This window comes from Triturus cristatus, chromosome 5_1, assembly GCF_964204655.1.
Source record: "Triturus cristatus chromosome 5_1, aTriCri1.1, whole genome shotgun sequence".
Lineage (NCBI taxonomy): Eukaryota > Metazoa > Chordata > Amphibia > Caudata > Salamandridae > Triturus > Triturus cristatus.
Window position 1 is genome coordinate 37,160,664 of NC_140587.1, and position 23,387 is coordinate 37,184,050.

The 23,387-nt window shown below is 48.3% G+C and overlaps 1 protein-coding gene across 1 annotated transcript in view; it reads left to right on the forward strand.

Moving 5' to 3' along the window:
* Window positions 1–23,387, forward strand: part of LOC146830084 (uncharacterized) — a 52,128-nt gene that overhangs the window by 19,465 nt on the left and 9,276 nt on the right. The window lies entirely within an intron of this gene.

The following is a 23,387-nucleotide window of genomic DNA, read 5'->3' on the forward strand; positions in this document are numbered from 1 at the left end:
TGGTCAACATCTTCGAGACTTCAGCTTGAATGCAGGACCGGACCCGGTCAGGGACCCGGTATGCTCGGTGTTGCACCGGCGGGCTGTCCCCGGTGTCCACGTCATGGACACACCAGTCGGTGACTCGGGGGATCAGGGAGAAGAGGTCGGCAAATTGTCCTAGGAGCTGGCGGCAGTCCTCTTGTTGCTGGGCAGTGAGAGCTGGGGAGAGGTTTACTCCTTCCACGGAGCCATCCTGCTCCTTGACACACAGGAGGTCCGGGAGGGGATCGGACTCATCTTCGGCCCCGTCATCGGTGGCCAGCAGGAGGCTCAGTTCTGTCCGCACGAAGTGAGGCTTGAGGCGGTTCACGTGAAGGACCCGAAGGGGATCCCGAGGCGACTGGACGTCCACCAAGTATGTGACTTGACTCTTCCGCTCAATCACTTTGTAGGGCCCGGTCCACCTGTCCTGGAGGGCGCCTGGCTTCACGGGGGCCATGACCCATACTTGTTGGCCCGGCTGGAACTCGACCAGAGTGGCATTCTGGTCGTACCAGCGCTTCATCTCTTCTTGGCTTGCCTCTAGGTTGGCCTCGGCCAGTGCTCGGAACTTCCTGGTCTGGTTCCGGAGGGTCAGAACATATTGGAACACATCTCGTGGGGTGGTCTGGGGTGCCGCCTCCCACCCTTCCTTAACCAAACTGAGGGGACCTCGGACGGGGTGTCCATAGAGCAACTCAAACGGGCTGAACCCTAGGGACTTCTGGGGGACTTCTCGGTAAGCGAACAAGAGGCAGGGGAGCAGGATGTCCCACTTACGCCGGAGGGGCTCTTCTAGGCCGGTGATCATCCCTTTCAGAGTCCTGTTAAACCTCTCTACTAGGCCGTTCCCTTGGGGATGGTACGGGGTGGTGAACTTATAGGACACTCCACATTGTTGCCACAGGGACGTCATGTACTTCGAGATAAAATTAGTGCCGCGATCGCTCACGACCTCGCGGGGAAAACACACCCGGGAAAAGATCCCCCATCAGGGCCCGGCCCACCACGGGGGCCGTGACGGTGCGTAGGGGGATAGCCTCAGGGTATCGGGTGGCGTGATCCACTAGGACCAGGATGAAACGGTGACCTTGGGAGGTGGGGGGGTCCAGGGGCCCCACGATGTCGATCCCGACTCGTTCGAAAGGGGTACTGACGACCGGGAAGGGTTGGAGGGGAGCCTTGCGCTTCCCCCCACTCTTCCCACTAGCTTGGCACGTGGGACAGGACTTGCAGTGGGCTTCTACAGCTGCTCTCATTCTAGGCCAGTAAAAATGGGTCACGAGACGGCTGTAGTTCTTGTCTTGACCCAGGTGGCCGGCGAGGGGGACGTCGTGGGCTAAGCCCAGGAGGAAGTCTCGGAAGCGGAGGGGTACCACCAGCACCCGTCCGGATCCCAGCTCCACCGACTTCTGCTCACTGTACAAAATGTTATTTTCCCAATAAATTTGGTGCGTTCCAGTTTGGTCGCCTGCGGCTTGGCCCTCGGCCTGGCGCCGCAGTCCGACCAGGGAAGGACAAGTGGCTTGCTCCCGGCAAAATTCCTCCCGGGTGGGCCCGCCCTCGTGGCGCCATTGGGCCAATTCGGGTAGATCGCCTAACTCGGGGACCGGGGCGGTGTCGGACGGTGAGGGTTCGTCGCTGGCGACTGGCCCTTCCGATCGGGGGTTACCGTTCTGACTTCCTCGGTCGGGGCGTCTTCGACTTCTCCCAGGGGGGGGAAGTCGAGCTGACATAGATCGGGTGGTGGAGCACACCCACTCGGGGAGCCCCATCATTCCTAGGTGGGCCTTGCGCTCGACGTGCTTCCAGGGAGAACTCTCCAGGTCGTTCCCTAAGAGGCAGTCGACCGGCTGGGAGGTTCTTACGGCAACCCTCAGTTTACCTGTCACCCCACCCCACTCAAACGGCACCAGGGCTACCTGACACATACTCTCTATTATCGGCGGAAATTACCGGGCAAAAGACGTTGGGGAGGATCTGCTCCTCGGGGACTAAGTGCCTGAGGACACCGGTGATGCTGGCCCCGGTGTCCCGCAGGGCCTCTATTTGGTGGCCATTGATCTTGACGAGCTGCCCGTATTTCTTCGTGTTGGAGGGCAGGAGGCTACCAGGGACCATCTCTCTATCTCCCAGGGATACTAGGGCCATAGCTGCGGGTTCCCACTCCCCGGTTTCCTCAACCTCCTCCCCCAGAGCTATGTTGGCTATCTGTCTTGCAGGGGCGATTTGGGTGGCCATGGGGCACTCTGGGTCATTGGCGTAGTGCCCGGGCTTCTGGCAACGAAAGCAAGTGACGGTTACCCGGTGTCCCCGTCTCCCGGGGGGTCCCGTTACTGGTGGGGGGGGCGCTGGAAAAGGTGGAGGTTGGGTCTTCGGGGGGCTAGGCTGGGACTCTCGCTGCCCTCCCTGGTTCCCTCCTCCTCTCTGGCGGGGTGGTCCCTGACTGGCTCGGGGGTATTCTCCTACCATGCCCCGGGGGACCCGGGTGTTGGTCCAGCGGTCTGCTTCCACCGCCAGCTTCCTGGGATCGGTGAGTTTGCTGTCAAGCAGATGCTGGCGTATGTTCCACAAAGCAGTTCACAGCCAGGTGTTCCCACAACATGAGGTTGGTGAGTTCCTCAAGGGTGGTGACTTTGCTGCCCTTGATCCACCCATCGAAGGCCCGACTGAAAAAGTTTACATATTCCACCCAGGTGGTGCCCGGGATTTTCCTGCAGTCCCGGAATCGCTGACGGTAAATCTCGGGGGTGAGACCGTACCTTGTGAGTAGAGCCTCTTTCATGTGGCTGTAGGAGGTCTGCAGAGAGATGGGTAGGTCGAGCAGGGTGTCTCTTCCTTCGCTCAGAAACCGTCCCTACAACCCCGCCCCCCAGTCCTTGTGCGGGACCCGATGGGAGGTCATGGCGACCTCGTAGGCCCTGAACCATTGTTGAATGTCATCGTTTTTATAATATTCTTTGACCACGTCCTTGGGGATGTGGACCTTCTCCTCCGCTGGGGAGGCCGCCTCTTGGTTTCCCGAGGGCCTCCCTTCCTCGTTTCTGGCCTTAAGCTCGAGTTCCTTCAAGCTGCGTTCGTGCTCTAGTTGGAGCTTCCTTCCTTCGTGCTCCCGTTGGAGCTTCTTCTCCTCTAGTTCGCCTTGCACGCGCATTTGCTCTACTGCTAGCTTTTTTTCCGCTAACTTTAATTCGCCTTCGATTTTGAGTTTGGCTAACTCGAGTTCGTGATTGCGGCTTCTCTCTCTGTCCGCGAGTTCTTCCGGGGATAGGCCCCCGTCTGGTACGATGCCTCGCACCTGATTGCTGCTGCTTTCGCCTTGGGGGGGTTCGGCTTCGTCGGGGCGCTCCCCCGTGCCTTCCGGGCGGGAGGCCCCGGCATCCACCCAAGCTTTCAGTGCTTTCTGCAAATCTTCCTTGGTGTTGAGACCGGTGGTAGCGATTTTAAGTTCTTTGCAGAATTGCTTTAGTTCTTTGTGCGTGTATTCTTCTAGTTGTTCCACCTGGAACACCCTGTTGGCGTTGGTTTCTGCGGGGATCATGACGTTTCCTTCTGCCATCTTTGTCGGTAGTGCGTCCGTCGTTCACGGTACGATCTCTAGGTGATGGGCCCGAATCCCGTCGCTTGCCACCAATGTTAGACGGCGACCTCAGAGGAGCCCGGAAAGGGGGTCCTGGCTACCCTGAGACCCACCCTCAAAGTATCGTAGCCGGGCACTGGCGGGAGACTCCTCAGGAGGAGGAATCCCGTATCGAGGATCGTACTTCTGGCACCACACGACACAGACACCACACCGTGCGTTCTTAGGAATCACTCTTTATCAAACAGGTTAGCACTGCAAATATGTACAAGGAGAGCGCGGGCTCAATGAGTCTCGGAAGGGATAGGGGGTAGCGGGACAGTCTCTGGTAAGGTTGAAGGCAAGGACGTACCCGGCGCACAGCTCACAATCCTCGAGCTGGGGGGGAGGCTTGTTGTCGTTGGGGTCCGGTGGGACCAGTGGAGTTGGTGGAAGCCGCGAGTCACTCAGCGGGCTCAGGTACAGTTCGGAGGTCTTACGATCTTCGGGGAGCCGCGAGTCACTCAGCAGGGCTCAGGTACAAGTTCGGAAGTCTTACGATCTTCAGGGAGCCGCGAGTCACTCAGCAGGGCTCAGGTACAGTTCGGAGGTCTTACGATCTTCAGGGAGCCGCGAGTCACTCAGCAGGGCTCAAGGGGTTCCAAGTTCCAGGAGCCGCGACCGCGTCAGCAGGCTCTCGTTGTTCCAGCGTCGAATCTGCCGGACAGTCTCAGAGCACCCCTTGTTATAGGTCGACCCCCTCTTTGATGTCCGGAGGCTGTGCAGGCAGGGGTCTTGTCACCTGGGGGTCGCTTGTCGGGGTTTCCTGCCATTGTCTTTTGATCCGTTCAGGCCCGGGTCAGGAGGAGTCCCAGACACCCAGCAGGCGTGGAGCCAGCTCTCAGGGAGGCCGGAGGGCCGATCGAAACTCATCGTCCCAGGGGAGTTCAGAGGTGCGATAGAACTGCTCCTCCCTCTCTCATCCCCTGGCAAGCGTGGTGTCCTCCAGCCGGAGTGGCGCCGCTAGGCCCGGGTCGCGCTGGGGCCGGGCGGCCATCTTGGTGCATGAAGTGGGCACGCGGGCCCAGGGTGGCCGAAGGGAGAGAGGCCATGGACGAGGATGTCCGGGTCAGGTGCGTGTGTTCTGGTGGAAAGGATCGGCTAGGCCGTGGGCTCGGGGCTGCAGGTACCAGGTTAGGTGGTGCGGGGACAAGTAGAGCCATGCTACGAGGCCGGGTCCAACAATTATTATTATTACGTTTTATTGTTCAATTACTTAAAATCATTACAATATACTGTCATTATTAAAAGGACAAAGTTAAAAATCCTGTACATGTTATTACAAACTGATGGAACATAAAACCTTTAAGTTAATGTCGACACTGGCTATAAAGTGCAAATGCATTAGACTTAAAGGAACATTTTGCCAAGGTCTCTCTTGCTTGATATCCAATTGGTTTCTTTTGGTAACTATATTCTGCCTCAGAGCGGCTCGGATTAGTTCTATACATTTCCCCAGCCGCCCTACTGTTTGAGCTGTTTTAGCAGAAAAACACAAGTCAGAAACTTCACTGCATCGTACGAGACCTTGGGCTCTGCAGATTGGAAGGACTAATCGGTGCCTCTCGTTAGCTAACTTAGGGCAACAGCACAGCAGATGAAGCCAAGATTCACGATAATAATTGCAGAGTCGACATGATACAAGATTGTCCTGCCGGGCCCAGGCTTGATTAAAATCCGCAATGGGTAATGCAAGAAGTCTCATATAAGTGATTTGTTTTCCGGGCTGGGACTGACAGTGCTTGCGCAAAGTAAGGCTGTGGTTTACCCACTATGTAGGACGAATCCAGTGCTAAGAGATTGGATTGATGGTGTAAGCTGTCCAAATTACTTTCATAGGACATTTGCTTGACTTGTCTGTTCACTGATCTTTTCCATGCAGCAACTGGAATGTTTGAATTGTGCAAATTTTGCATGTCTATTACCAACAATTTTGTGCCTACTGTCAGCTGCACCTGCCATGGGGATCCACTTTCTTCAAAAATTGTTTTGATTTGGGTTTTTAGAGATGTTGCTGGAGCTCACAAGGTGCTAATGTAATATTTTACTGTGTCCCCTAAACAGGTAATATCCGGAAGAGTAAGTCTCAGCTCCAACCTTACTCTTGCTTTCCTTGCCTGACGTGGAATGCCTAGTACCTTCTTATATACAGAGATTTGGTGGCTCGTAAGAAATGTATTGAAGGCACCAGGATAGACTAAGTGGCCGTAGTTAAGGGAGGGCACTACTTTTGCTTTTAAGACTTTCAGAATAGGTTCTACAGTCGGGCTGTGTAGTCTTCGGTTGAGATTTCTCAGGCAACAGATAATGCCAGTCCCCATACTCCTCAAATATTTCAAATGGTCTGAGGGTGTGGCCCCCTCCGATATCCTGAGACCCAAATAATTATAACTTTTGCAAGTTTTAATTTGCAGATCTCCTAGGCGCCATTGAGCTGTCTTCTTTCGATGGTACTTCCCAAAGATTAATATCCTAGTCTTCTCCTGATTCACCAGGAGATTGTTCTTTTGATTAAATCTGTGCAGCGCTTCTAAGGCTTTCTGAAGGCCTGTCCTAGTGTGATCCATAATAACAATGTCATCGGCACATTGGAGAATTTGGAGCCTCACATTCCCCAGCCTTGGTGTTAGTAGATTTGCCCCCTCCAGGGCTTTCACCAGATCGGCTGTATAGATGTTGAAAAGTAAAGGGGCCAGAACGCACCCTTGTTTGAGGCCATTGTTGGTTGGATTCTTAGTTGTTACGGACGTTTGGCTGGTTTTGATACGTACCCAGGTCCCCTCGTTCAGGGTAATTATTGATTTTAAAAGCTTCTGTGATATCCCCCAGTTGCTAAGTTTTTCCCATAGCTTGCCTCGGTTGACTCGGTCAAAAGCTGCGCTATAATCCACAAAACAGCAGAACAACGGTAGTTGTGATGTCTGGGTCACACGTGATGACAATAAATGGTACTGTTGATTTTAGAAGCCTGCCTCCCTGGCTGTGCACATCAAAGCAACTTCCCCTGCAGGGAAATCTCTGTGCCCTACCTGTTTGCAAGAATCTCTAGTGCCACACCTGACCTATCGAATGGGAAAATTGCTGTCAAGAGAACTTTATGCGGGCGGCCTCTGAAATTAGATTATAATGCATTTCCCTTTAAGGTATTTATATTAAGTGCTGTACAGCATGAGAATTTCTCTTTCTGTGCATTTCTTGCTGCCTGTGAACTAAGAATTCTTGTTTTGCAAATACTTCTGCCTCTACTCCCTCCCCCCTACTTTTCTTTTTTGTTAAACTGAGTTTATGTGAAACAATGTGCAATTTTGCATCCGCTTACTATGGATTGGTGGGGGGAGGGGGAGGAGGGAAATACCCCTCCATGAGAGCTGCCCTTTTACTTGCTGACTTCCAAGCACTTTTCAAGGGTGTAGATTTCTTGAAGGAAATACAGTATCACTCCACATTGTTCAGACTGCTGCCAATAACTTTTAATCATGTTTATTTCCATATGCAGCCATTGGTGGAGCCTAACTTTGCTATGCTAAAAAAGAAAAAAAAAGGCTGATGTTATTGAGAAAGAAGACAGACCCATTTTATGGATGTCGCCTATTGTGGTGGCATGGAAAATGAAGCAACCCAACGAAGCGTGCATATGTATGGACATATGTTTAGCCCACACTACTGTCAAACATTAATTTATTGACAAATTTCGTCATACAGGTGAACAGGCCTTTTGGGTCTCAAACAAGGACCATAACTCTGAATACCACCATTTAATTCTTGATATTTAATCGCAGTATATCCCAATAGTTTAAATGCTCATTGAGCTCAGAAGGTTTAAATCCTTATACTTCGGCATCTCTCGTGCCACAGGGGTTTTTCAGAGCGGTGTTTGAGCAGTTATTGGAACTCTAGAAAGTTATTGATGTAAGCAATTACATTTTAGTTCATAAGAAGACACCTGAAGAACATTAATCTATACTGAAGACCAGGGGTGTGGAATTTAATAAAATATCTACTTGTCCATGGGGCAGGTTGCTTTATAAATCTACTTGTCCTGTAACAACATCCACTTGTCCCTTTTGTGCAATGTAATGCGGCGACAAATTATGACTGCAATTTCATTATATAAGAGCTCTGAAATAGCCTCTCTGAATATGCCTTGGCTCATACCATAGTAGGGTTTGAATACTACCAATTCTCTTCTGTTACCACGTTTCTGCAGATCTACATACTGGGGCTGAAGGTAATAGTAAGCAACATTTCCAGATTTGGAATGCCCTTTTGAGTATGTGCAAACCTACCAACTTGCATGTTTTAAGGGTTTTCACCAACTCTTCTCTAAACTTAGAGTGCCATACTGAGAGATGTTGGAAATGTACTCCTGGCAATGGCAGACATCAAACTTGGGGCATGTCAGGTTTAAGGCAGCACACAACAGATAAGCTTCAGCTTATATACAGAGTATGTAAAGAAATGGATTAGTCTATTGTGCAAACTGTACCCACCCACAATTTTGAAGACCTAAAACTTCTTCCAGGTATGGGGAAAAAGTGGTTGGAGGGAAAGCGAACATGGAACCACTCAAATTTACACATGAGCAAATCTACACCTGCGTATATGCTCATGCTAAAATGCAGTTCACAAATATGTTCTAGGAGTACTATTTCTTGGCCTTCTGTAAAGTATTGTGAACTCACGAAAGCCGTATATCAGCACTTAATGCAAGGACATGGGTGCACTTTTGAGACTTTATTTAATAATTGGGCCCCTTATTTGGTCTGGCGTTAACCATGATCTTTTGTTTTTATTAAAATTCTCTCTCTCTCTCGGTCTATTGGCTAGCTTCATTGTGAGTGACCGCATTCTGTTCTTTCACAAGAAGCATATCGACCCACAGTTGTTTTGTTCAGTGCCAGGAACTACTGTGGAAATGTGTGCTTTTTGAGACCAAAACAATTTTTGCTTTTGCCAATGTTTGTTATAATGATGAGGGCCCGGCAGCTCCCGCACAAATAAGGTTTTACAAAAACCATGCCAAAACAAGTCACAAATTGACAAAACCAAAAGACTGACCAACAATTTGCGACCTACTTGCTTTACCAACGCTTGTTTATTTTTATGTTTCCCATAATCTTATTAAAACTGTTTACACTGATTTTCCATTATGAATTTTTGGGGGAAATATTAGCACACATAAACACATTTTACTAAATGATGCTGCAAAGAAATGTTACTTAAAAGTTTACAGTAGTTTATTGAAATGTTTTTTCATTTTTTTCTGAACATTTTATTTTGAAAGCAAAGAATCATCAAACTTGCTTTCAAGCTTCTGCAAATATTTGCATCTAATCAGGGAGCATTCTGGGACCGTTATACATAGCCTCGTATTGTTAAACATTGAAAATGTGTGTACGCATGTTTATACTGTAACTACTGTCAGTAGTGCAGTCTGAACTCACAACATTTACTTAGAGTGCTCACCCTAATAAAAAGGCTTTACATTATTGAAACATAAATAAAAGTATATACACCATTAACACATGGACACTAATATTACCTTAACTGCAGGCAATGCCTTTCCCTGATCCATAATGTGGTACTGTAAACAGGCAGCTATAGGGTTTGTGCTGTAGGGGGTTATACTTGTCCTCAGGACAAAATACACATGAAAATGTGTTGCCCTTAACCCCAAACAATATGTTTTGGGCGTCGGGCTATAGGAATTCCACATCCCTGACTGAAGACACCTTTAAACCGTCGCAAAGACTAGCCTTGCGTTAAGTAACAAGTTATTTTTTTTTAATGCAATGTAAACGTCCTCGGCCATTTCGTCTGAGTTAGTGGGGTAGCCCCAGGCCCTTCCAAAGTGCAGAGTATTACGTTATCCATTGTGCTGTAACTGTCCAGCTTCCTAGGTCTGGACTAATACTGCAGATGATTCATCAGAAACATTACATCGGTCAATTAACCTCTTAAGAGACTTTCTTAAAGCTGCATCGGCAAGGGCCTGGGTGGAAGAACATTAACAAGCCTTAAAGGCTTCCAAAGATGCACTTTTTATCTGAAACTACCTTCTGACTATTTTGATGCCAAACTCTGTCGATTCCAAACTGATGGAGGTGGGTGGACTGTTCTTTTTTCAAAAACACCTTATGAAGAATAGGCCCCAATAGCAGATTCCAGTCATGCCTTTATCTCCGCAGAGCAGTAGTCCTCCCACATCAAGAAGTAAGTAATTACTATTCATTTGAAGTGGTAGCACTTACATCCCTGGATAGATTTTGCAGCTGTCTAAAACCACAAACCACTAATGCCACTATTGTACCTTCATCCTTAAAATCCTCACTGCAAAATCAGAAGCAGAACCCTGTCAATCATGTACCACTAAATGGCGGACCTCTCAAGGTCCAAGAAACAAAGACTAATGAATAAACTGAAGCATGTGTTAAGTTACCACCAGACTGTAATCCTTCAGCTACTCCCTTTTACTGATATATGATTCGTCACCACAGCAGAAGACCGCATCCAGTTAAAAAGTCAAGCAACACTACAAAGACCTTGTATCAGAATCCGTTATAATCTACCTCACTAAACAGCTGAAGCATATCAGATTATAGCATTGTAGTATCGTGTTTAAGATGAGCTAGCTTTGACCCTTTCCTGTTTACTTTTGAGATGCAATCATCTTGTTATTCTATCAGTCAACAGTTGCCCCACAACAAATGTACGTATGTCAGCAAGAAAAGACATATCGAGTGGTAGTCATGATAACGGTTTGGCTCTGAAACTCCAATGTTTACGTTATTTGCTGTGGGTAATTTACCACAGGCACTATTCTTCGTTGTAACACTAATAAAAAAAATTTTTTTAAAAGAAGCAAAAAGGAAAGTTTCAGAATGCCCTGCACATAAAAATCAGAACTGGTCCACCTTTTACCCCCTGTTGCCGTATTAAATAGGATTTTCTTAGAACATATAAAGTAGCACATTTAATGGTGATTTATAACAGTTTCCTTCAAAGTAATAGAAAGTTTAAAGCTGGTGCTGCTCATCGAAATGTTCTCCCCTTCTAGTCCCCAAAGGTATTTTGGAAATTGTGAAAGTAGTATAATTCAATGGAGTATGAGTTTTCACCTGCTGTGGGTCTGACCTCTCATGTACCAGCTATAGCAGAACAAAGTTTGCTTCCTTTTAGGATCTGGAAGTTGAAGGGCCTCTTTTCTTTTATTTATAAGCCTTATGTTATCCCCCCCATGACCGAGGGTCGCCCAATTCTTCCAAAAAGCATCCCAGTTGACAATGGTCCAATGGCGTATTTCCATTATTGAACCTCCGTACAGTAGAGGGATTTCCTTTTATTTTTTCAGCTGTGTGAGCTGGGGAAGAGCTTTTTCAACCTCCTGAGGCATTTTTTTCTTCAGTATAATGACGATCGGCTTACATGGTGCGCTGTCATTACACTGAAAGTGAAAGTTATTCACCCCGATCTGCCCTCAAAAGGGGGGCGAGGTCAGAAAGCCTGCTAGGCACCAGGATGATTTTTTATTTTATTTTATTTTTTTAATGAAAGAGAGACCCTAATAAGTCTTTCTGCCGCCCCTGGGGAGAGGGCAGATGGGGGTTATTACCCCTGATCTGACCCCCCCAGGTGGGGCAGAAAGCCCACTAGGGACCAGGGATTTTGTTTTAATGTGTTGGGGTGGGGGCTGCCCAAAATAGTCATGCTAATGCCCGCACCCCCAAACACAAAAGGGACAGTCTTTCTGCCCCCCGAGGGGCAGATTTGGGGTATTACCCGTGATCAGCCCCTTCTGGGGTGGGGCAGAAAGCCCACTAGACACCATGTGTTTTTTTTAAAGGGGTGGGGGCTTCCCAGAATGGATATGCGTATGCCCCACCCCCCAAAAAATGGGCCCAGGCTTCCCTTCCCCCCCCCCCCCCCCCCGAGGCATACAGGGCAATAGCCCCCGATCTGGACCCTAGGGGGGCAGAAAGGCCACTAGGTACCAGATACTTTTTTCTTAGTGTAGGGGTGCCCCACCCCTCCATAAAAAATGGTCAGTCTTTCTGCCCCCGAGGGCATATCGCTGCAATAGCCCCCGATCAGCCCCCCCAGGAGAGCAGAAAACCCAATAGGCACCAGGGACTACTTTTTTTCCGTGTGCAGGGGTGGGGGTTGCCTTGAAGGTGCATGCTGATTAACCCCCCTCCCCAAATGGGCAGAGTCTGCCCTCTCCTGGGGTGCAGATATGGACAACACCCCCGATCTGTCCCCCTGGGAGGGCAGAATAGCAAAAAGTCACATTTTCTTGACATGTTTGTGTGGGAAAGGTGAAGGATCACCGTACCCGCACCAATTTCCTTCCACCCAGTGCTCCCCTCGATCTGATAAAATGATTCCTCACTTGTGTGGGTGCTCAAAGCAGAGTCCGCCTAAAAACGTTTATAACAGGCATTGGCATAGCCAATAGGTCTCGCCTTTGGGACCTTATAAGTATTTAGTTATGCAGCATCATATCATTGGTACAACAGCATCAACTGTTGCATGGCTAAACACTTATAAGGTCCCAAAGGCGAGACCTATTGGCTATGCCAATGCTTGTTTTGTTATGGGGGGGCATAAATAACAGGAGGGTGAAGGTCAGTCAGTTAGTGAGAGTGAGTCAGTCAGTGAGAGTGAATGTGAGTCAGAGTGAATTAGAGAGAGTGAGTCAGTGAGAGTGAATGTGGTCAGTGAGAGTGAATGTGAGTCAGTGAGAGTGAATGTGAGTCAGTCAGAGTGAGAGAGTCAGTCAGTGAGAGTGAATGAGAGAGAGTGAGTCAGTGGGATAGTCGGTCAGTGAGAGTGAGTCAGTCTTTTAGCGAGAGTCAGTCAGTCTTTTAGCGAGAGTCAGTCTTTTAGTGAGAATCAGTCAGTGAGAGAGTGAGTCAGTCAGTGAGAGTCAGTCAGTGAGAGTGAATGTGAGTCAGAGTGAGAGTCAGTCAGTGAGAGTGAATGAGAGAGTGAGTCAGTGAGATAGTGAGAGTCAATCAGTCAGTGAGAGAGAGTGGGAGAGTCTGTCTGAGAGTGAGTGAGTCAGTCATTGAGAGTGAGTCAGTGAGAGAGAGAGTGGGTGAGTCTGTCAGTGAGAGTGAGTCAGTGAGAGAGTGACTCAGTCAGTGAGAGAGTGACTCAGTCAGTGAGAGAGTGACTCAGTCTGTGAGAGTGAGTCTGTGAGAGTGAGTCTGTGAGTGTGAGTCTGTGAGTGTGTCTCTGTGAGTGTGTCTCTGTGAGTGTGTCTCTGTGAGTGTGTCTCTGTGAGTGTGAGTCTGTGAGAGTGAGTGAGTCAGTCTGTGAGAGTGAGTGAGTCAGTCTGTCAGTGAGAGAGTGGGAGAGTCAGTGAGTGAGAGAGTCAGTCAGAGTGAGAGAGTCAGTCAGAGTGAGAGAGTCAGTCAGAGTGAGAGAGTCAGTCAGAGTGAGAGAATCAGTCAGAGTGAGAGAGTGAGTGAGTCAGTCAGTGAGAGTGAATGTGAGTCAGTCAGTGAGAGTGAATGTGAGTCTGTCAGAGTGGGAGAGACAGCCAGTGAGAGTGAATGAGAGAGAGTCAGTGGGATAGTCGGTCAGTGAGAGTCAATCAGTCTTTTAGCGAGAGTCAGTCAGTCTTTTAGCGAGAGTCAGTCTTTTAGTAAGAATCAGTCAGTGAGAGAGTCAGTGAGATAGTGAGAGAGTCAATCAGTCAGTGAGAGTCAGTGAGAGAGAGTGGGAGAGTCTGTCAGTGAGAGTGAGTGAGTCAGTCATTGAGAGAGAGTAGGTGAGTCTGTCAGTGAGTGAGTCAGTGAGAGAGTGGGAGAGTCAGTGAGAGTGAGTCAGACAGAGAGTGGGAGAGTCAGTCAGTCAGAGTGAATCAGTCAGTGAGTCTGTGAGAGTGAGTGTCAGTGAGAGTGAGTGAGTCTGTGAGTCAAGTCAGTGTGAGTGAGTCAGTGAGAGTGGGAGAGTCTGGCAGTGAGAGTGAGTCAGTCAGTGAGAGTGAGTCAGTCAGTGAGAGTAAGTCAGTCAGTGAGAGTAAGTCAGTCAGTGAGAGAGTGAGAGAGTCAGTGAGAGTGAGTGAGTCAGTGAGAGTGAGTCAGTGAGAGTGAGTGAGTCAGTGAGAGTGAATGAGTGAGAGAGTGAGTCAGTGGGATAGTCAGAGAGAGTGAGCCAGAGAGAGTCAGTCAGTCAGTGGAAGAGGTGTGGCGCCGCGGCCGGGGCAACTGACTCTGGAATCTGGGGATCACGGTTCGATCCCCAGCGCCGGCAGCAGTTTAGCCCAGCACCATGTGATTCTGGGCAATAGCTTGCTTAATCTTCCCGACGGCCCCCAACACCTCGTGCTTTACAAATGTGGATTTCAGTGAGTGAGTCTGTCAGTCAGTGAGTGAGTCTGTCAGTCAGTGAGAGAGAGTCTGTCAGTGAGAGAGAGAGAGTCTGTCAGTGAGAGGGAGTGAGTCAGTGAGACTGAGTGAGTCAGTGTGAGTGAGTCAGTCAGTAAGAGTGAGTCAGTGTGAGTGAGAGAGAGTGGGAGTCTGTCAGTCAGTGAGAATGAGTCAGTCGGTGAGACTGAGTCAGTGAGTGAGAGAGTCAGTGAGTGAGAGAGTCAGTGAGTGAGAGAGTCAGTGAGTGAGAGAGTCAGTGAGTGAGTGAGTCAGTGAGAGTGAGTCAGTGAGAGTGAGTCAGTGAGAGTGAGTCAGTTGGTGAGAGTCAGTTGGTGAGAGTCAGTTGGTGAGAGTCAGTTGGTGAGAGTCAGTTGGTGAGAGTCAGTTGGTGAGAGTCAGTTGGTGAGAGTCAGTTGGTGAGTCTGTCAGTGAGAGAGAGCTGGAGAGTCTGTCAGTGAGAGTGGAAGAGTCTGTCAGTGAGAGTGGAAAAGTCTGTCAGTGAGAGTGGAAGAGTCTGTCAGTGAGAGTGGAAGAGTCTGTCAGTGAGAGTGAGTCAGTGAGAGTGAGTGAGTCAGTAAGAGAGTGGGAGAGTGTCACTGAGAGTCTGTCAGTCAGTGAGTGAGTGAGAGATTCTGTCGGTCAGTGAGAGAGTCTATCAGTCAGTCAGTCAATAAGTCAGTCAGTGACTGAGTGAGTCAGTGAGAGAGAGGGTGAGTCTGTGAGTCAGTCTGTAAGTGAGAGTGAGTCAGTGAGAGTGAGTCAGTGAGAGTGAGTCAGTGAGAGTGAGTCAGTGAGAGTGAGTCAGTGAGAGTGAGTCAGTGAGAGTGAGTCAGTGAGAGTGAGTCAGTGAGAGTGAGTCAGTGAGAGTGAGTCAGTCAATGAGAGTGGGAGAGTCGGTGAGAGTGAGACTTGAGTGAGTCAGTGAGAGTGAGTCAGTGGGATAGTCAGTGACAGAATGAGTCAGTCAGTCAGTGAGAGTCAGTCAGTCAGTGAGAGTCAGTCAGCGAGAGTGAGTGAGTCAGTCAGCGAGAGTGAGTGAGTCAGTCAGCGAGAGTGAGTGAGTCAGTCAGCGAGAGTGAGTGAGTCAGTCAGCGAGAGTGAGTGAGTCTGTCAGCGAGAGTGAGTCAGCGGGAGTGAGTCAGTGGGAGTGAGTCAGTGGGAGTGAGTCAGTGGGAGTGAGTCAGTGGGAGTGAGTCAGTGGGAGTGAGTCAGTGGGAGTGAGTCAGTGGGAGTGAGTCAGTGAGTGTGAGTCAGTGGGAGTGAGTCAGTGAGAGTGGGACTGTCAGTGAGAGTGGGTCAGTCAGTGGAAGAGGTGTGGTGCCGCAGCCAGGGCGACTGACTATGGAATCTGTGGATCACGGTTCGATCCCCAGCGCCGGCAGCAGTTTAGCCCAGCACCATGTGACTCTGGGCAATAGCTTGCTTAATCTTCCCGATGGCCCCCAGCGCCTAGAGACCCTTACGGGTGATTGTTCATGCTTTACAAATGTGGATTACTGTCAGTCAGTCAGTCAGTGAGTGAGTCTGTCAGTGAGAGAGTGAGTCTGTCAGTGAGAGAGTGAGTCTGTCAGTGAGAGAGTGAGTCTGTCAGTGAGAGAGTGAGTCTGTCAGTGAGAGAGTGAGTCTGTCAGTGAGAGAGTGAGTCTGTCAGTGAGAGAGAGTGAGTGAGTCAGTCTGAGTCTGTCAGTTAGAGTGAGGGTCAGTCAGTAAGAGTGAGTCAGTAAGTGAGAGAGAGTGGGAGTCTGTCAGTCGGTGAGAGTCAGTTAGTCAGTGAGAGTGAGTCAGTGAGTCTGTCAGTGAGAGAGCGGGAGAGTCAGTGAGAGAGAGCGGGAGAGTCAGTGAGAGTGAGTCAGTGAGAGTGAGTCAGTGAGAGTGAGTCGGTGAGACTGAACTGAGTGAGTCGGTGAGACTGAACTGAGTGAGTCGGTGAGACTGAACTGACTGAGTCGGTGAGAGAGACTGAACTGAGTCGGTGAGAGAGACTGAGTCTGTCAGTGAGTGGGAGAGAATGTCAGTGAGTGAGAGAGTGGGAGAGAATGTCAGTGAGAGTCAGTGTGAGTAAGAGAGCCAATGAGTGAGAGAGTGGGAGAGTCTGTCTGTGAGAGTCTGTGAGTGTCAGTGAGAGTGTGAGAGTGAGTCAGCCATTAATGCAAGGCATTTGTAGTTAGGGTGAGTGCTCTAAAGCTCAACTTTCATTGTGACAATAGTTTGAATATAAAACCCGTACCTGTTTGCAGAGTTTAACGATTTGTGGCTATTCCTAATGCTGTGAGGATACTATATTATTATATGCAAAGAAATATATGCAGAACAAATAAAAGAAACAATTATAGTGAAGACTTGAATCCGCATGTTCTGAAAACCTGTAATTTCCCATCTTTCAAAAGAGCACAAGCAGTAGCTGTTTTAAAGCACTCGTGCTTGTGCTCGTCATTGCTAATTTATATCAATCGATTTCATTTTAACCCCTTCAGTGCCCATGACGAGATGGTCTCGTCATGGAGCGCGGTTGCGCTGTGCCCATGACGAGACTATCTCGTCATGAACCCCGCCCGCTAATGCAACGCCCAGCACAGGGCGGGGAAAGGGCGGGGCACTGAAGAGGTTAAGGTAATTCAATTAAGATAGAGAGACAGCACATCGGGTAAGGATTACAACGCACCTGAGAAAACACGTTATTCTCTTTGTGTGTGTGTGTGTGTGTGTGTGTGTGTACAATGGTGTGTGTGTTTGACTCGGTGTGTACATGTGATGAATCATGCATGTGTAAAAGAGCGCCAAAGGCTGCGTGAAATCTGTGTGTGTGTGTGTGTGTGTGTGTGTGTGTGTGTGTGTGTGTGTGCACGCGCGCTGGAGGCGTTGTGTGTCTGTAAGACTGTGTGCTTTGATGGAGCAGTCGGTGGGGGTGACCGTCTCGGCCTGCACCCTCTGCGGTTAGTAGAGGTCTCCGGCTGGGGGCGGCAGCCCTCTCTGCAGAGTTCTACCCCTCCCCCTCACTCTGACCCGATCTCGGCTCACCCTCTTCTTCACGGTCTGAGAGTGATGCAGTCTGTGTTGGTGCGGAGCCCAGTCGAGTCCTCATTCCACATTAACTCTGCGACTGCACAGTGAGGCCAAGGAGTCGTGAACGCACTTTAGGTTCTTTGCCACCAAAACCAAGCACTTGCGCACAAAGCGGTCATCCCACTGTTTAACCCATTTTTAATGACATCTTGCAGAGATGCACTAGCACTTTTGGGCAAGATCAGATCTACCAACTGTTTACAAGTCTGAGTCAAGCTATGGGAGCATGGTTCATTGTAAGATCTCTCCTTCTATGTAATGGGGCTCTCTTGTGTGTGTGCTGGAGGTTACTCACTACTACTCTCAACTACTCTCTACTATTATCTCCTACTCTCTACTCCTCTTTCTACTACTCTCTACTACTCACTCTCTACTACTCACTCTCCTATTCTCTACTACTCTCTCTACTACTCTCTACTACACTCTTTACTACACACTACTACGCTCTCTACTACTCTCTAATCTCTACTCTACTCACTTCTACTCTCTACTACTGTACTATACTACTCTCTACTACCCACTCTCTACTACTCGCTACTACTCACTCTCTACTACTCACTACTGCTCTCTACTACTCTCTCTCTACTACTCACTCTCTACCCTTCTCTCTCTACTAGTCTCTACTACACTCTCTATTACTCTAATACCCTCTATTACTCTCTACTACTCACTCTCTACTACTCACTCTACTACTCACTCTCTAGTACTCACTCTGCTCTCTACTACTCACTCTCTACTACTCTCTATTACTCTCTACTACTCACTCTCTACTGCTCTCTCTACTATTCTCTCTCTTCTATTCTCTCTCTTCTATTCTCTCTCTTCTATTCTCTCTCTTCTATTCTCTCTCTTCTATTCTCTCTCTTCTATTCTCTCTCTTCTATTCTCTCTCTTCTCTTCTCTCTCTTCTATTCTCTCTACTACTCACTCTCTACTACTCACTCTTTACTACTCACTCTCTAACTCTCTACTACTCACTCTCTATTTGCTACTACTCACTCTCTACTCACTCTCTACTACTCACTCTCCTATTCTCTACTACTCTCTCTCTACTACACTCTCTACTACTCTGTGCTACTCTCTACTACTCTCTACTCTCTACTACTTACTCTCTACTTACTCTCTACTACTCACTCTACTACTCTCTCCTACTCTCTACCACTCTCTCTACTACTCACTCACTCTCTACTACTCACTCTCCACTACTCACTCCTTACTCTCTACACTGCTCTGTCTCTCTACCTCTACACACCAGCACACATATGCACACACATATATATATATATATTCACTGAAAAAACCATAGGTTTCAGGGGCGTTCTAGTTAGCTGGACTTTTCACTCATACAAAACCATTGAAATTCCCCCGTTATAGTTAGTTCAGCTAACTATAACTCGCGCGCCTGCAATGCACTGCTGATGACGTCACATATTACATCACTCATGACATGGTCAGTGACATCACTCATGACATCACTGATGACATCTCAAATGACATCACTGATGACATCATCCAGTGAATGTGTGTTTTTCGGAAAATTACATATGTTTTATATATGTATATCTCAAGGTCGATGGAAGAATAAATGGGTATATGTGTCTAAATGGATGATTTGTTTTTGAAAAATTGATTGTATAACTGACTGATTAAGTGTATCTTAGTGAATACATGGCTTAGTGAGTAATGTTTAAATGTGTAAATATCTGTATCAGTCTCTCACTTTGTGTATAAGTGGCTGCATGGGTTGGTGAGTAGTTACATGAGTGTCTATATAGGTTATTAGTTGGTTTTTTGAGTATCAGTATGAGTGTCTGTATGGTTCGGTGGGGGGTATTACGTAGTGCATAGGTGCATGAATGAGTGACTCACTGTATGTGTTGAAGACAGCATGTGTGCAGGACTGTATGGGTGGATGAGTGTGTGCATGGGTGTGTTAGTGAGTGATAGACTGTCTCAATAGTGTCTTTATGAGTAACTACATATGTTTTAAACTAGTATATGTGACTATTGGTGTATATGTGAGAGTGAGAGATTGAAAGAGTTCCTGTATGAATAAGTATGTGTTTCTATAAGTGATTGTTTAAAAGACTAAGTATGTGTAAGTTTCTGTAGAAGTAAGTGTGGTGGTGTGTGTATAACTGTATATGCAAGTAAATGGATGTTTGATTCTTTATTAGCATGAGTGACTGTGTGTGAGTAACTCTATGGATGAGTGGCGTTGTGTAACAGGATGTATAGGTGTGTGAGTACATATGATGAGTGAGTACATGTATGAGTGAGTACATGTATGAGTGACTGTATAGGACTGTTGGTGAATGAGTGGATGTGTATGTGGATCTTAGAATTACTGAATAGGTTGTTGTAACTGGTATTGGTATGTCCATTGTTTTGAACATTGTAGTTTCTATTTTTGAATGTGTGTATCAAAGGTTATATTAGGGGAAGAGGAGGTCTGCCACTCTATCACAAGGATGATGTCATCAGTGATGTCATTTGAGATGTCATCAGTGATGTCATGAGTGATGTCGCTGACCATGTCATGAGTGATGTAATATGTGACGTCATCAGCAGTGCATTGCGGGCGCGCGAGTTATAGTTAGCTGAACTAACTATAACGGGGGAATTTCAATGGTTTTGTACAAGTGAAAAGTCCAGCTAACTATAACGCCCCTGAAACCTATGGTTTTTTCAGTGAATTTCTAAGGTTTTTTAAATGCTAATTCCTAACTATAACGTGCCCGAAACCTATGGTTTTTTCAGTGAATTTCAAAGTTTTTTTAAATGCTAATTTCTAACTATGCCTACAGAGATAGGACATGTGAAGAAAGAAGAAAAAATGCACAGAAAGAAAAAAAAGAAATGCAGAAAGAAGCAACAGAAGTCCTCAAAGACGAAGAAAAGTGCAGGAAGAAGGATAACGTGCAGAAAGAACAAACAGAAGAGCAGAAAGAAGCCTGTACCCTCAACTTTTTCTGACGCATACTGGTGGTAACTGAGTCTGATTAACCAGTCCTAGAGCCAGTGCTATGTGAAAAGACACTCAGAATACAGGGAAAACACCTACATACACTAGGGAACACTATGCGTTGGGGTCCCCCTGTGATCAGCATGACCTCCTCTGTAAGCCCCTAGTATATAATAGGGCAGGGGATTAAAACTACCTCTTAAAACGCGCCACAGGGCGTGTTTGCACACGTCACCTCAGGCCCCGTCCCCTCACTTCCCCACTGTGTAAACACGCCCTGTGGCCGTTTTAAGTTGGGAGATTAAGTCCCCTTGAATCCTGAGGGTCCCTAGGGTCCAACTAGACCACTAGGTACCTCCAGTAAGCGCCACAGAGCTGCGTTGCAGAGAGATGTAAAAAGGGGAACGGCCTAGACCACCTCTCTGCCACTCAGCGGAGTGGTGCTTACTGGAAGCACCTGGTGGGCTAGTTGGCCCCCAGGGGCCCTCAGGATTGAAGGGGAATTATTTCCCCAACTTAAAACGCGCCACAGGGCTTGTTTGCACACGTTAACTCAGGCCCCGTCCCCTCCCTTCACCACTGTGTAAACACGCCCTGTGGCCATTTTTAGTTGGGAGATTAAGTTCATTTGAATCCTGAGGGTCCCTAGGGTCCAACTAGCCCACTAGGTACGTCCAGTAAGCGCCATTGCAGAGAGGTGTAAAAAGGGGCACGGCCTGCACCACCTCTCTGCAACGCAGAGCAGTGGCACTTACTGGAAGCACCTGGTGGGCTAGTTGCCCCCCAGGGTCCCTCAGGATTGAAAGGGAATTATTTCCCCAACTTAAAACGCGCCACAGGGCGTGTTTGCACACTTCACCTCAGGCCCCGTCCCCTCCCTTCACCACTGTGTAAACGCGCCCTGTGGCCGTTCTAAGTTGAGAGATTAAGTCCCCTTGAATCCTAAGGGTCCCTAGGGTCAAACTAGCCCACTCGGTACCTTCAGTAAGCGCCACAGAGCTGCGTTGCATAGAGGTGTAAAAAGGGGCGTGGCCTCAGAACACCTGTCTGCAACGCAGCTCCCTGGCTCACACTGGAGATACCTGTTGGGCTAGTTGGCCCTCAGGAACCCTCAGTATTGAAGGGGAATTAATTCCCCAACTTACAACTGGCCAGGGGGCGCGTTTGCAGAGTGCTGCAAGGAGGGGGCGTGGCCTCCAGCGCGATGCCGGTCTTTTATTTATTTTATTTTTTTAAGAAGGAGGGCTGTGTGGCCCCCCTTCTTTTTCTAATTTACTGGCCCTGGGGACCCCATCCCCCAGGGCCTGCACCCTAATTATTTTTGTTGAAAAAAATTAATTTGGCCCTCCCAAGGCCTTAATTGGCCCCGGGGACCCCAACCCCCGAGTCATGGCCTTTTTTTAATTTAAATTCTTTAGGAGGGGGCTGCGTTGCCCCCTTCCTCAGGCCACTTATGGCTCCGGGGACCCCATCCCCCGGGGCCGGCCTTTGTTTTTTATTATTTTAAAAATATATATATTTATAGAAACACCTAGGACATGCTGGACAAACCGTATGTACCTATCACCATGACGATTTGCGTGATATTCATTAAAAGGCGACTATGCATAGAATGAATCCACATGGAATGTATTTACACCGCTAGTGAAGCTCTGACGTGTCTGACGCCCTACCGTGCCTAATCCCGGCGCCCCCGCCGGTGGGTACTCTCCAAGTAGACACCCTTGTCGTTTATTTATACAAACATGGGTAGCTATTGACGGGCACATTTAATATACACGCACACCAAGCCATTCAAAGGAGATTCGACAAAAATTCGACCAAACTATGCAAGAAACCCCCCTCACGGTTAATAAAAAACACATCCACCGCCGGATGTGTAATACTTTTTATTTTATTCTCTGGAAAGGAGACGAACCTCACCTGAGAGTCACAGCGTGCTCCTGGCTGAGCCCAATGCTGTGTTACACCCACCAGTGCCTGCCGATTGCCTCACACCTCTGTGTTGTATTCCACCAGCTTGTGCGTATGCTATGACACTCTCTAGCCCATGTGCACTCTAACACCACCCCGTGAACATGTCATGCCACACTTGCCTTCGCACGGGTTATATTGCCCCATCTAACGTGCCTTCCTCGATGTGTATGTTATAACGCACAGCGCTATGCCATACATATTACAATCTGGGATCCATATCTTTGTCACAGTGCATATGCAACGTTACACTCCCCAGCACATATTTTATATTACAACTTTAGAGACTAGTTATGTTACACAACACTGCCCTGTGCATATTACACTCCAAGGCGCATATCGCATAGCACGCGCTAGTGCCTGTGCTATCTCGCGCTCTCCAATGAATCTGTCATTGCGCACAATGTATTGCATATTATATTTCACGCCCCGGTTCATCTTATATCACACTTTTTGGTGCATAGGTTATACCATATACTACATCTAGTTTTCATTTTCAATCGTGCTCTCAGGACTATGTTCTATATAACACTGCATCCACCTACCCTTTTCACGGGCATTACATTTTGCGATGGGGTGGAGGGTCAGGGGGTGTTTCTGCCAAGTGAGCCCGGAGTCACAGTCACAAACGTCCTCTTCTTCCTGAATAAAAGTGAGATTATGCTGCATACTTGTTCATATTTTAAGTAGTTCGCACAGACACACATTTTAAAAACAATAAATTTCCTAATACCCACCTTCTCTGAACAGTTAGCTTGCTGCCCCATCCACCTCCTCCCTATCCTCTGTTGTCTGAATCCATGGACTAGCCTCCTCCCTCCTGCCATGCATGGTCTGATGTGCTGCCACTGCCCTCCATTTAGCATGATGTACCAGTCCACTCCTCCTGCCCTCCATTGCCCAATTCTATGGCCCATCATTGACCTCCTGCTTAGCCTCTGTGCTTAGCTTGCTGCCCCTATTCTCCTTCCCCCTGCCCTCCGATGTCTTTGTGCATGCCCCTGCTCCATCCTTTTTGCCCACTATGTTCCATGGACCTGCCACTCCTATCTACTCTGAGTGTTCTGTTGAGCTGCCACTCCCCTCCCACCTGCCTAGCATTCTCAGATGACTGTAACCTGTCCCTGCCACCTCCACCCTGCCTGTCCACATGCCATGCCCCTATCCTCTTCCTCCTGTCCTCCATGGTCCATTTTACTGCCACACCCTTCTGCCCTCCCTGATCTGTTGTGCTGCAACTGCTCCTCCTGCCTGCCCCGCGCGGTCTGTTGTGAGGCCCCTTCCCCTGAACTCTCTTGTCTGTGCCCAGGTCCTGACCCTCCCTTCTATCCTCCATGGTCCTTTGTGCATGCCCCTGCACCTTCCTTCT